Source organism: Ailuropoda melanoleuca, chromosome 11 (assembly GCF_002007445.2).
Source record: "Ailuropoda melanoleuca isolate Jingjing chromosome 11, ASM200744v2, whole genome shotgun sequence".
Taxonomy (NCBI): Eukaryota; Metazoa; Chordata; class Mammalia; order Carnivora; family Ursidae; genus Ailuropoda; species Ailuropoda melanoleuca.
In genome coordinates, this window is record NC_048228.1 from 88,034,892 (window position 1) to 88,047,496 (window position 12,605).

The following is a 12,605-nucleotide window of genomic DNA, read 5'->3' on the forward strand; positions in this document are numbered from 1 at the left end:
GAATGTTTCTAACAGATTACAGCTATCCACTTAAGTGCTCTGATTCTCTTTCTCAATCTGTTTTTGTAATCGCATGTTAAAATTTAGAATAAAAAAATTAGAATAGAGTCACTGTTACATTTGTAAGGGGAAGGAAATTTAAGGTAGTTTTATTTTATCGTTTAGCTGGTTATATCTGGTGGTAAGTATCCACAAAGTTTAACATATTCTTACATTTGGTAGCCGAAAGGTGAGAAATGCATATATTTAACCAATTATTTTATTTTTTTCTCATAAAAATAATATAATGCCATATGCCAATATAGTATATATGCCAAAATTATACATAAATGTGATAGTTTGATTTTTTTCTTAATTTTCCTTCTTTCTTAGAAATCTGATTCAATATGTTCCATGCATAAAAGTACAAACTAATGCTATATTACCCCAAACAGTAGTGTTACTATATTTTACTAATATAACAAAAGTTTTCATGATTTAGAGCTTTGCAAAACACTATGTTAAATACAGGTAAATAGTTTTCCTAAAGGTGTGGCTTATCTGAATTTTAATATATGAAATTGTTTGTATATCTCTCATGATAGTTTAGATTACAAAATCTTTTCTGAACTTATTTGACTATAATTCTCTCTCTTTAGGACCATCTCCTGGGACCAATAGCCTTAAGATACTATTTGAGAAAGAGAACTATAATTTTTAAATCATGTCAAATAATAACCTTTTAGTCAAAGGGAGAGCTACTATCTCTATAGTAAGTATAAGGACATTGAAGTTCAAAATTTCAAATGGCACATGCAAAGCCACTAGGTAGAAATTTCTGGTATCAGTGCTAGAATTCAAGATTTTCATACCAGTTCTAGTCTCCCTACCACACTCTTGATTGTGAAGCAAGCCTTCCAGGCTGACTAATATTCAGAGCGCATAGACCCTACATAGCCCTGTGACAGTAATAAGTGCATGGAGATAGTCTGAGTAAAGTAAAATAATTGTATACTTGGAAGATGCAAGATCTATATGGGTAGTAAGGAGGGCTAGTCAGGACCCATTACTTGGTAGGAGTATATTTTCATAAAGAGCTGAAAGAGACAGACTCCATTTAACTTGATTATTAATAATTGCATAATATACCTGCTATGGATTCTACCATGGGGGTAAAAAAAGATACACTTTTGCCTTGAAGAAAGTGTTCTGGTTTTGTTGTTGTTTTTCTTAAATACAGGGAGCCAAACCACCTTCATTTCATACTGAGGATTATTAAATAGTACTATCTGCTTACTTGACATTGTCTTCCTGAGGTGAAACATATTTAATAATATAAAAGCATTAGGAAGATAATATGAATATCTTTCTAAATATACTGTGAGCACTTTGTGGGCATGTACTATCTTTCTTTTGTTTATAATTTGTTGAATTAATATTATACCTAACCCAAATTTAGGAATTTAATGGTGGTAGATATAAATGTGCTTGGCAAACTGAATTAAAATCTTTCCAGTCCTTCTCGAACCATGGAAAGCATCATCGATAAAGTGTCTTCCCCTTTCTCTTCATTCATTAAGTTGGTATTTATTAATAGTATCCAGAATGTGACAGCAAGTAAAGACAAACTCCTTCTCATTGAACTTGCTTTCTGTGTGTGTCTTAAAAAAAAAATTGAACTAACAAACAACATTTGGAAAGGCTTGGCATAGTCAACAACTGAACTGTCAGTGTGATTGGAGCCCTCCCAGAGATGAAAGGGTAGAGCGAGGCACAGAACAGTTAAGTCTGGAAGATTGTTGGTAAGGATGGTGCTCTCTAATCCTAAGAGTTTGGGGTGGCCGTGGAAATATTTTAACAAAGCAAGGTCACGAGGAGATTTGAATTTTGAAGACAACTTTCTACACAGTGCAAGGGAGAAGTTGGAGGGCGCTAGAACATTTTCTGAGTGATCAGTTAGAGCTTGTTCTTTTGGAGTTGAGTGGTGACCGGGAGGATGGAAAAAAATAACACTGTTTGAGGAATAAAATTAACAGCACATGTTGTGTGAGTATGGGCACGGAGGAAGAAGGAAGGTGTCAAGGACGCTTTAGCTTTTTAGCTCCCATAGAATGTTTTTCTTGCCTATGACATTATTTCAGAAAGGAGCAATCATTTGTGTGTTTAATTAAATCTGTGTTACAATTTTCTGCTAACTGAAGTTCTTAATACTTTTTAATGACAAAAATCTAGGAGTTTGCAGTGTGAAGGCCACTCTAATTAGTAGAACTACACGAAAACCAGACAGTGGTAAGGTTGAGTAGATTCTAGTAGTAGAAGATCCCAGGGTAAAATACACCATGTTAAGTAATGTTATGCCAAGGACAAAACTATACACTATATTCGGGAATTTTTTTGGTCCGCTTCACCTATCTTGGCTTCCCATTGGCAGTCGTACTCTGCCCTGTAAGTGAAGAGGTATTTTCCGAACAATGAAGATGAGTTTATGGTAACCGGGGTTAAACTAATGGAAAGCATTGAATTGATCAGCAGGAAACTCAAGAAAGGTTAAAATAGCCTCCATTTTTATGTTGCTGTACAGTAGTGAGTAATGGTAATTGAATTCCCCTTGTGAGATTCTAAGAGATTTTTCCACAGGATCCTGTTCTGTATAAAAAGGAAACAATGGCTTGTGGTAAAGTTAATTCAAGCTGAGACACATTAACTGCACCACATTATCGGTTGCTAAGAGTGCTATTAACACACATCACCCACTGTGTATATTTGTGAATTAGGAGGTTTCCTTGTTAATGGAAATGAGACACTTTCCTTGAAAATATCAAGCACTGTGGATGTTGAGATTGTTTTTAAGAAGCACAAAAAGGGAAGAACACATTTATTCTGTACATGTTGTGGCCCCTTTTCCTGTAAAAACACTGTTTTTACTACGGTTTTGTTTCTCTTTGGACTGTTGCTGTTGTTTTGTTGTTTGTTTGTTTTTCTATTCTTTTGTGTGTGTGTGTGTGTGTGTGTGTGTGTGTGTGTGTGTTTGTGTGGCGGGGGGGGATAGCCTTTGAAGAGACTCCCACCATGAAAATACTTTTCAAGGGTACCAAACCATGCTGAATTTTCAAAAATAATAGCTGCTTGTTATTAAACTTAAACAGAAACATACTAGCGAAGGAATCAAGAAATTCAAGTTGGATCCCAGCTCTGGCTCTGCCTTATGCGTCCGTGAAAATGGGAAAGAGGAAAGAAGCAATATTCGTGGGAAGCCTGTAATATGCCAGGCAGAAGGCTTAGCTTTACTTATGTCCTTTCCTTTAAATTAATTTTTTTTTAACCTCGGGAGCAATCTACTATTTTCCACTCTCTTTAGATTTGAAGAATCTGTGACTCAGAAAAAGGCAGTTCCCTAAGTGATCTATAAAATAAGAGTGTTTCGGGCTAGGTGAATTCAGTGGCCTCTCTAACATAGAACACTCCTATGTTTACCCCTCCACTCACTGCTGAACACACACAAAAACACAGACACCTGCACTCAAATAGTTATTGCTTTTTTTGAAAAAACAATGACTATTGGATAACTTCATATTTTTGATCATTGTCTTAATGCAGTGGCCTTACACGAAATAAATACTTTGGTATTTTTGTTTAATTAATCCCCTACTTACAAACTCAGGCTATGCATCAATGTTATTCTAGCAGATATTCCTTACACTTCACCAAACACCGAAAAGGAAAGCACTTAAAAGCAATAATTCAAAAGTATGTTACTGACATTTTCACACTACATTTGCTTTATTCCAAAAGTGGACCCAGGGTATGAATATAAATGTAATTCTTCACCAATTACATGGAAACAAATGACAGTACAATTACATGATTAAAAATGAATTTTATTTGTGCTTTCCCATGCATGAAATCTACATACTTCCTGTCTGGTTTGTAAATAGGCTCAAAAATACTCTTACAAACACATAATAACTTTCACTGGTGAATTTCCCATAAAATTGCAATTATGTATGGAAAAAATTAGTTTCCATAGTCTAAGCTAGAAATGGAGGGGAAGCAACATGAAAGAAATTCAGAGGATGTGTTTTAAACTCTGCAAATGGTTGTGTCAACTACCTAGATTACAAAGCCACTGATACAATGGGAGTAGGCATTTTGTTTATTCACTGACTAAGAAAAAGGGGGGCTGACAGAGTGAATCCTGGTTCACAGATACACCAATACACCGCTGAAAATACTTCGCATTATTATTAATTAAACATGTAGAACCTGTTAAAATATAAAAAGCTTTCTTTTATATGCATAAATATTTTACCTATAGGAAATACTTTTTGGTAAGTGAAAAGAAATAAACAAAAACTTCTCTGGGAGATTTTTTCTAGGAGTAATAATCATAATAATCGTTATAAAATAAGGAACAATCAAACTGAGACTAAAACCAGACTACATAAAATTCTGATCATTCCATAATATTTGACCCCATTACCCCACTTCCTGTGCCAAAGATACAGCCTGCTCCTCACCAGAACCTGTTTTCTTCTCTTCCTGGGCAGAGATAGAGTGCATTTTTTCAATTTCTCTTGGTGTTAGGTTTGAGCACATTATAGTTGATAGGATGTGAGCAGAGTAATATGTGCCCTCTCAAGCCTTCCGGGTCTGGTTCTTAATCACTTACAACTCCCCACCATCCCTGCCCCCGCTTTCACCTCCTTTTCTGTGATTGGCCCTGTTGACTCTTTTCCTTTTTATTTTTTACTGACTGGACATCTGGACATCAATGTGTGGGTAGGATTAGAAGCCATGGGTTGAAGAAGGCAGACCTCTATCACCTACCTCTCTAAATTATAAAGTGTATAAGAGCCAGACATCAGCCAATCTAGAATTATCTTGGATTGCCTATGTGAGAATAACCTTCTATTTCACGTAAGTCATGATTTGGGGGTTCTAATTTCAAGTATTTAGCCTAGCCTAATAATTAGTATATTTAACTGTTTGCTAATCATAAACCAGATGATACACATAAAAAACATAGTCTAACATTAGAAGATCAGAAGGAAGCAATTAAGAAACTAGAGATATACATGCACAGTGCATAAATGGATATGATTTTTGTTAATAGAATTAAAAATACATGCACAATGCATAAACGAATAAAATTTTTGTTAATAGAATTAGAAAATAAGTACAATATCTATACATATTTCCCTGAATCTCTAAGAGATGGAAAAATCTAAAAGAACTATCAAAAAGATGTCAGACTGCTTAAAACAGACAGTGTACACGGATGTTCGTAAATTACCTAGTCAGAAAACGAATTGAACGAGCAATGTCACACTCCTCCACTTTACCCTTATTGACATTCATGGAAGGGCAGATTATCCCAAAGCAGCCCACACCGAAAGGACTTTGCTTAAAAAACTAGGCCTACTCTGTGGGATTCAAGAGAAAATAATACAACAAGCAATGTTTGTGTGTGTGTGTGTGTGTGTTTTACTTTTGACCATGTTTTGTCTCTTTCACTGCTTATTAGCACTCCCACCAAAATTGGTTAAGGAGGGGAATCTGAAAATCAGCACTTCCCGATATTGATCCACGAAACTGTTATTAGTCCTATCACCTTTACTACCTTGCCTGAATGGCCACTCAGTGTCAGTCATGTTGTGACTACACCACTCCAGGGCATGGATTCTAATTTGAAAAATGGACCCTGCATTGGCAGCGGCAGACGCTAGACTGCATTGACTGAACACTGGCAACAGAGGAAAGCCTGCAGATGGTATTTTCAAGGCAACGGTCAATCCATTTGTTGCTATGAAGAAAACGTCTCCAGTATTAAGAGCCCTGTATTGCAAAAAGCTGAAAAACATTCATTAACTAAAATCAATGCTTTCCTTTTCTTCCAAATGACACTGTTTGCTTTGGGGAAGTGCTGAAATTGTCTGCTGCTCAGTAAAATGTATCTTTATCCTTTGTCAAATATAAACATTTTATGAAAGGTCTTGCTTTAGTTATCATTTTAATCGCTGTTTCCTAAGAGACACAAATCTCAAACAAGAATTTATTTTTATATTCCGTTACAACTATTCATTTTTACTGACTACTATTAGGCTATGCTGTTTTTGTGGATCAAAATTTTAAAGTATTGCTGTGTAGTCTTTTTGTTGTAATTGTATTGCTAGTATAATTGTTTGGATATGGCATTTGTTTAACGTTTTTGTTGAGCACTTATTATGTGCGAGACACTATGGTAGGTGCTGGGGACATAAAGATAACATGACACAAAGCAGTTTCTTATGTGAAAATAAACATGAAAAACACAAACATACACGAAAGGCCAGAGATGTGACAACGTGGCTTAGAGCAGGGTCTTGTACATGAGAACTAGTCTCAGGCTTAAAAAGAGGGTCCCTACACTATAGTTTGTGATGTGTTTATGTCTTAGAGGTCTGCTTGGACACTGAATTTCTCATCTGACCCTAGAAAAGGAGTAGCTAAAGAAGTGGAAGATGAGTAATAGTGAGACAGCATTTTCAGTTGTCTTATGTAAAATTTTAGTCACTCATGAAATATTTTCATTTTAATTTGTTAGGTTGACTAACAAACTAAGAATTAGGATTTCATTAAATGTCATTGGTTTTTTGTTATGATTACCTATTTGTTTGTTTGTTGATTGCGATTGGTAATCCAAGGCCAAGGTATTCTTTCATTGGCCCAAATAATCACAAATAAATTTTTTGACACTGGTTAAAGAGGAGCCTGCAAATTTGTTCTTAGGGCTTCCTCCTTCAGAGATATTTGCAGTATCATTTGTAAATTGGATATCCGCATTATGTATGGCCAAATCTTTATTAAAGTTAATATTCCTTTCATTATTTATATATAAAACCCAAAATAATAAAAACCAATCAAATATTGTATAAATGGAAAACTCTTAGATAATTAATCTGTGTATTTAAGGGATAAGAAAATCTATAGGCCTTACAGCAACCCTGGATTCCACTCCTGGATTCTGATCCCCGGTCTGTCAGTCACTATGACTTTAGAGTCATGTTGGACAAGTGAGTGAGGCATTTTTAAATGTCCACGTTGGTAAGTGAGGAAGTTAGGTTTTATTCTTTGGCTATTTCCAATGATAAAATTCTGTGATTCGAAATACCTTCCCCAGGGGGTTCTTAGATATTTAGTGCCAGTTTGAACTTGAGTCTCCTTTCTCAGATCCAGCATACCAGATACAGCTTTCCTTTTGCAAACACAACTCCAGGGGGTTGAATGAAAGTATGACCAGGATTCTGCATCTTCAGAAGCTGAAGGAAAGAGTCTTGTTCTTTTTGTGTATTAAAGCTTGTCTGCCTCTAATACACTATTTCTAGGATTTCTTTTTTGACAGTTCTAGAAAGCAGGTAAGAACTATTTCTCTTCTCCAGATCCTAAATAGTCAGAATTAATTGTGGAATCACATCCTTTTCTTTGGATGCCACGCAAAGTTTTATTTTAACAGTATACTCTAAACAGTCTCCCGGTAACATTTTGGACTTGGCAATGAAACTAGAGTTAAGGGACTTGCTTGCCAAAGAAACATGATTATTGGAAAGAGCATGGGTTTGGAATAAGACAGATCTAGGTTCAGATTTTTTTTTTTCCCTACTTACTAGATGTTTGTATAAATGATCTGAGGTCTGATCATTGGAAATGAGTTTGATACAGATATTGTAAGAATTAATAAGGCAAAATTGCAACTTATCTGATATGTAAATATAAATGCTAGTGCCTCCTTCATCCTTACTGTTTATCTTCTTTCCTTTCTCTTGTGTTCTCACTTTACCCATTTCCAGGAAAAAAATAATATTGTGTGCTATGACATATAACCTTTAAAAGTTATTGGGTGCCAGAGAGTAGGGTTATGATAATTCCATTTATCATCACTCTTCCTTTCTGAATTTTATGTCTAAGGAAGAGTATACAATAAGAAAAATTTCCAGTCAATGAAAATAAGTCTAATTTACTAAATATCAGGAAAGTTTTTAACATCTCACAATGGGAGGATTCGTTAGTAAATATGCCATAGCACCCTGTGTAGTTGAAGGAAGGTTGAACATGTTTTCCATTAATCTTCTCTCAACTGACGATTGCCAGATCCATCTAACTTTTACTTCTTTACAAATATGCGGTGGAGCAGAAGGGGCTGCCAAGGACAGAGAAAGGATCAGAGAGTTAATGTTGTAGCCATGAATCTGATCATAGAAATTCAATTTTTGTAATTTGAGAAGCTAAAATGAAACAGGGGCAAAATATTAAATTTTGTAGTGCATAATCAATTAGAAAGCAAACTGAACCCCTTTAGGAAAGAGAGAGAATTCACTCTTCTAAACCTATATCACTTGCATTCATACATGGATGGTCACATGTCACCTTGATTTGTTTTTCTTTAATCATGATAGTCATGACCCTTGTTTACGAAATTAAGCAACTAATATCATGTAGGATTTTAGTAAATCTGTTATAGAATTCCATTCCATTTAGCATATCTGTTAAAGAATTCCATTTACTGAAAACAGTTAAAAAGCAAAAACTTCTTGGTTTCATATTTAATAACTTCAAGTTATTGTTAATATGGATGAGAATTGGAGAGAGACATAAGGCCCTAAGTCATCTACTGTATAACATCTGCTATGATTGCATTCATAGAGTAAGATTCTCCATGAGTTCGCCTGTGGTACATGGAAATAGCTTTGACATTCTGAACTCTTTCTTATGTTCTATTTTATTTTATTTTATTTTATTTTATTTTACTTATTTTATTTTTATTATTATTATTTTTTTGCAATAAGACAAAATGATTTAGTAATTAAGAGTCAGGCTCTGAAACCAAAATATCAGAATTCCCCCAATTTTACTACATACTGACTTTGTGACAATGGTCAAGCTAATTCACCCTACACTACCTGATGATTTTCACCTTAAAATGTGATAATAAGAGTATAAATGTGATTCTCTTCTGAGAATTAAAAATGTAAATTCCTAGGAATAATGCTTGGGAATATAATGCACTATGTAAGTATGATAATTCTATTATTAACCAAATCACTTTGAAATTCACTCTTAATGAATCCCATTGTTACATTTTTTTTTCCCCAGTAGAAAATAAATGTTAAAAGGGCAAACTTTTTGTCTGTGCGGCCATATCATCAGAGTTTAGAAGTCCCTGACACACGTATTTTAAAAATATGCTACATAAGGTAAATTAATAAGTGAACTGATTTCTAAAAACATGGGGGAATTATTGCTTTTGTAATAATAATTAATTTAATCATAACACAATTGTTTATTGTCAATTACTATGCACAAGTATTTGACTACATTTTTGAATAGAAATCCCTCAGGAAACTTGGAGGTGGTTATTACTATTATCCTCATTTTATTTTTTATTTTTTTTAATTTTATTTTATTATATTATGTTAATCACCATACAGTACATCCCCAGATTCCGATGTAAAGTTTGATGCTTCATTAGTTGCGTATAACACCCAGTGCACCATGCAATACGTGCCCTCCTTACTACCCATCACCAGTCTATCCCATTCCCCCACCCCCTCCCCTCTGAAGTCTTCAGTTTGTTTCTCATAGTCCATAGTCTCTCATGTTTCATTCCCCCTTCTGATTACCCCCCTTTTCTTTATCCCTTTCTTCCCCTACCGATCATCCTAGTTCTTATGTTCCATAGATGAGAGAAATCATATGATAATTGTCTTTCTCTGCTTGACTTATTTCACTTAGCATTATCTCCTCCAGTGCCGTCCATGTTGCAGCAAATGTTGAGAATTCGTTCTTTCTGATAGCTGAGTAATATTCCATTGTATATATGGACCACAGCTTCTTAATCCAGTCATCTGTTGAAGGGCATCTCGGCTCCTTCCATGATTTGGCTATTGTGGACAATGCAGCTATGAACATTGGGGTGCATATGGCCCTTCTCTTTACTACGTCTGTATCTTTGGGGTAAACACCCAGTAGTGCAATGGCTGGGTCATAGGGTAGTTCAATTTTTAACTTTTTAAGGGACCTCCACACTGTTTTCCAGAGTGGCTGTACCAACTTGCATTCCCACCAACAATGTAGGAGGGATCCCCTTTCTCCACATCCTCTCCAACAATTGTTGTTTCTTGCCTTGTCTATCTTTGCCATTCTAACTGGCGTAAGGTGGTATCTCAGTGTGGTTTTGATTTGAATTTCCCTGATGGCTAATGATTTTGAACATTTTTTCATGTGTCTGTTAGCCATTTGTATGTCTTCATTGGAAAAGTGTCTGTTCATATCTTCTGCCCATTTTATGATTTGTTTATTTGTTTCTCGTGTATTGAGTTTGAGAAGTTCTTTGTAGATCTTGGATACCAGTCCTTTATCTGTGGTGTCCTTTGCAAATATATTCTCCCATTCCGTGGGCTGTCTCTTAGTTTTTTTGACTGTTTCCTTGGCTGTGCAGAAGCTCTTTATCCTGATAAAGTCCCATAAGTTCATTTTATCTTTTATTTCTCTTGCCTTTGGCGATGTGTCGTGAAAAAGGTTGCTCTGGCCGATGTCATAGAAGTTGTTGCCTATGTTCTCCTCTAGAATTTTGATGGATTCCTGTCTCACATTGAGGTCTTTCATCCATTTGGAGTTTATTTTTGTGTATGGTGTGAGAGAGTGGTCAAGTTTCATTCTTTTGCATGTAGCTGTCCAATTTTCCCAGCACCATTTATTGAAGAGACTGTCTTTTTTCCACCGGATGTTTTTTCCTGCTTTATCAAAGATTAGTTGCCCAAAGAGCCGAGGGTCCATTTCTGGGTTCTCTATTCTGTTCCATTGGTCGATGTGTCTGTTTTTGTGCCAGTACCATGCTGTCTTTGTGATCACAGCTTTGTAGTACAGCTCGAAATCCGGCATTGTGATGCCCCCAGCTTTGTTTTTCCTTTTCAACAGTTCCTTGGAGATTCGGGGCCTTTTCTGGTTCCATACAAATTTAAGGACTATTTGTTCCAGTTCTTTGAAAAATGTCCTCGGTATTTTGATCGGGATAGCATTGAAAGTGTAGATTGCTCTGGGTAGTATGGACATTTTAACTATGTTAATTCTTCCAATCCATGAGCATGGAATATTTTTCCATCTTTTTATGTCTTCCTCAATATCTTTCAAAAGTGATCTATAGTTTCTAGGATATAGGTCCTTTACGTCTCTGGTTAAGTTAATTCCAAGGTAACGTATGGTTTTTGGTGTTATTGTAAATGGGATGGATTCCCTAATTTCTCTTTCTTCAGTCTCGTTATTCGTGTATAGAAATGCAACTGATTTCTGGGCATTGATTTTGTATCCTGCCACCTTACTGAATTGTTCTATAACTTCTAATAGTTTGGGAGTGGATTCCTTTGGGTTTTCCATATAGAGTATCATGTCATCTGCAAAGAGAGACAGTTTGACTTCTTCTTTGCCGATTTGGATACCTTTGATCCCTTTTTGTCTTCTGATTGCTGTTGCAAGGACTTCTAGTACTATGTTGAATAATAGTGGCGAGAGTGGGCATCCTTGTCGTGTTCCTGATCTTAAGGGAAAGGCTTCCAGCTTTTCCCCATTGAGAATAATGCTTGCAGTAGGCTTTTCATAGATGGCTTTTATGAGATTGAGAAATGTACCCTCTATTCCTACACTCTGAAGGGTTTTAATCAGGAAAGGATGCTGTATTTTGTCAAATGCTTTTTCTGCATCAATTGAGAGGATCATATGGTTCTTGAGTCTTTTCTTGTTGATATGATGTATCACATTGATTGATTTGCGAGTGTTGAACCATGCTTGCATCCCAGGTATGAATCCCACTTGGTCATGATGGATAATCCTTTTAATGTACTGTTGGATTCTATTAGCAAGGATCTTGTTGAGGATTTTGGCATCCATATTCATTAGAGAAATCGGTCTGTAATTCTCCTTTTTGAGGGGGTCTTTGCCTGGTTTGGGGATCAAGGTAATATTAGCCTCATAGAATGAGTTTGGTAGCTTTCCTTCTGTTTCTATTTTTTGAAATAGCTTTAGGAGAATAGGTATTATTTCTTCTTTGAATGTTTGGTAGAATTCCCCAGGAAAACCGTCTGGGCCTGGAGTTTTATTATTTGGAAGGTTGTTTATCACTGACTCAATTTCTTCATAGTTAATTGGCCTATTTAAGAAATCTATTTCTTCCTGTTTCAGTCTTGGTAGTTTATAGGTTTCCAGGAAGGCCTCCATCTCTTCCAGATTGTTTAGTTTTTTGGCATATAGCTGTTGATAAAAGTTTCTAATAATCCTTGCAATTTCAATGGTGCTGGTCGTGACCTCTCCCTTTTCAGTCATAATTTTAATAATCTCAGTCCTTTCTCTTTGTTTTTGGACAAGTTTTGCCAGTGGTCTGTCAATTTTATGGATTCTCTCAAAGAACCAGCTTCTAGTCCTGTTGATCTGCTGTACTGTGCTCCTGGTTTCTAATTCATTGATTTCTGCTCTAATCTTGGTCAACTCCTTCCTTGTCAGTGGGTTAGGCCTGTCCCTCTGTTGCTGTTCCAGTTTCTTGAGGTGAGAATATAGAAACTGCATTTTAGATTTTTCTATTCTTTTGAGTGAGGCTTGGA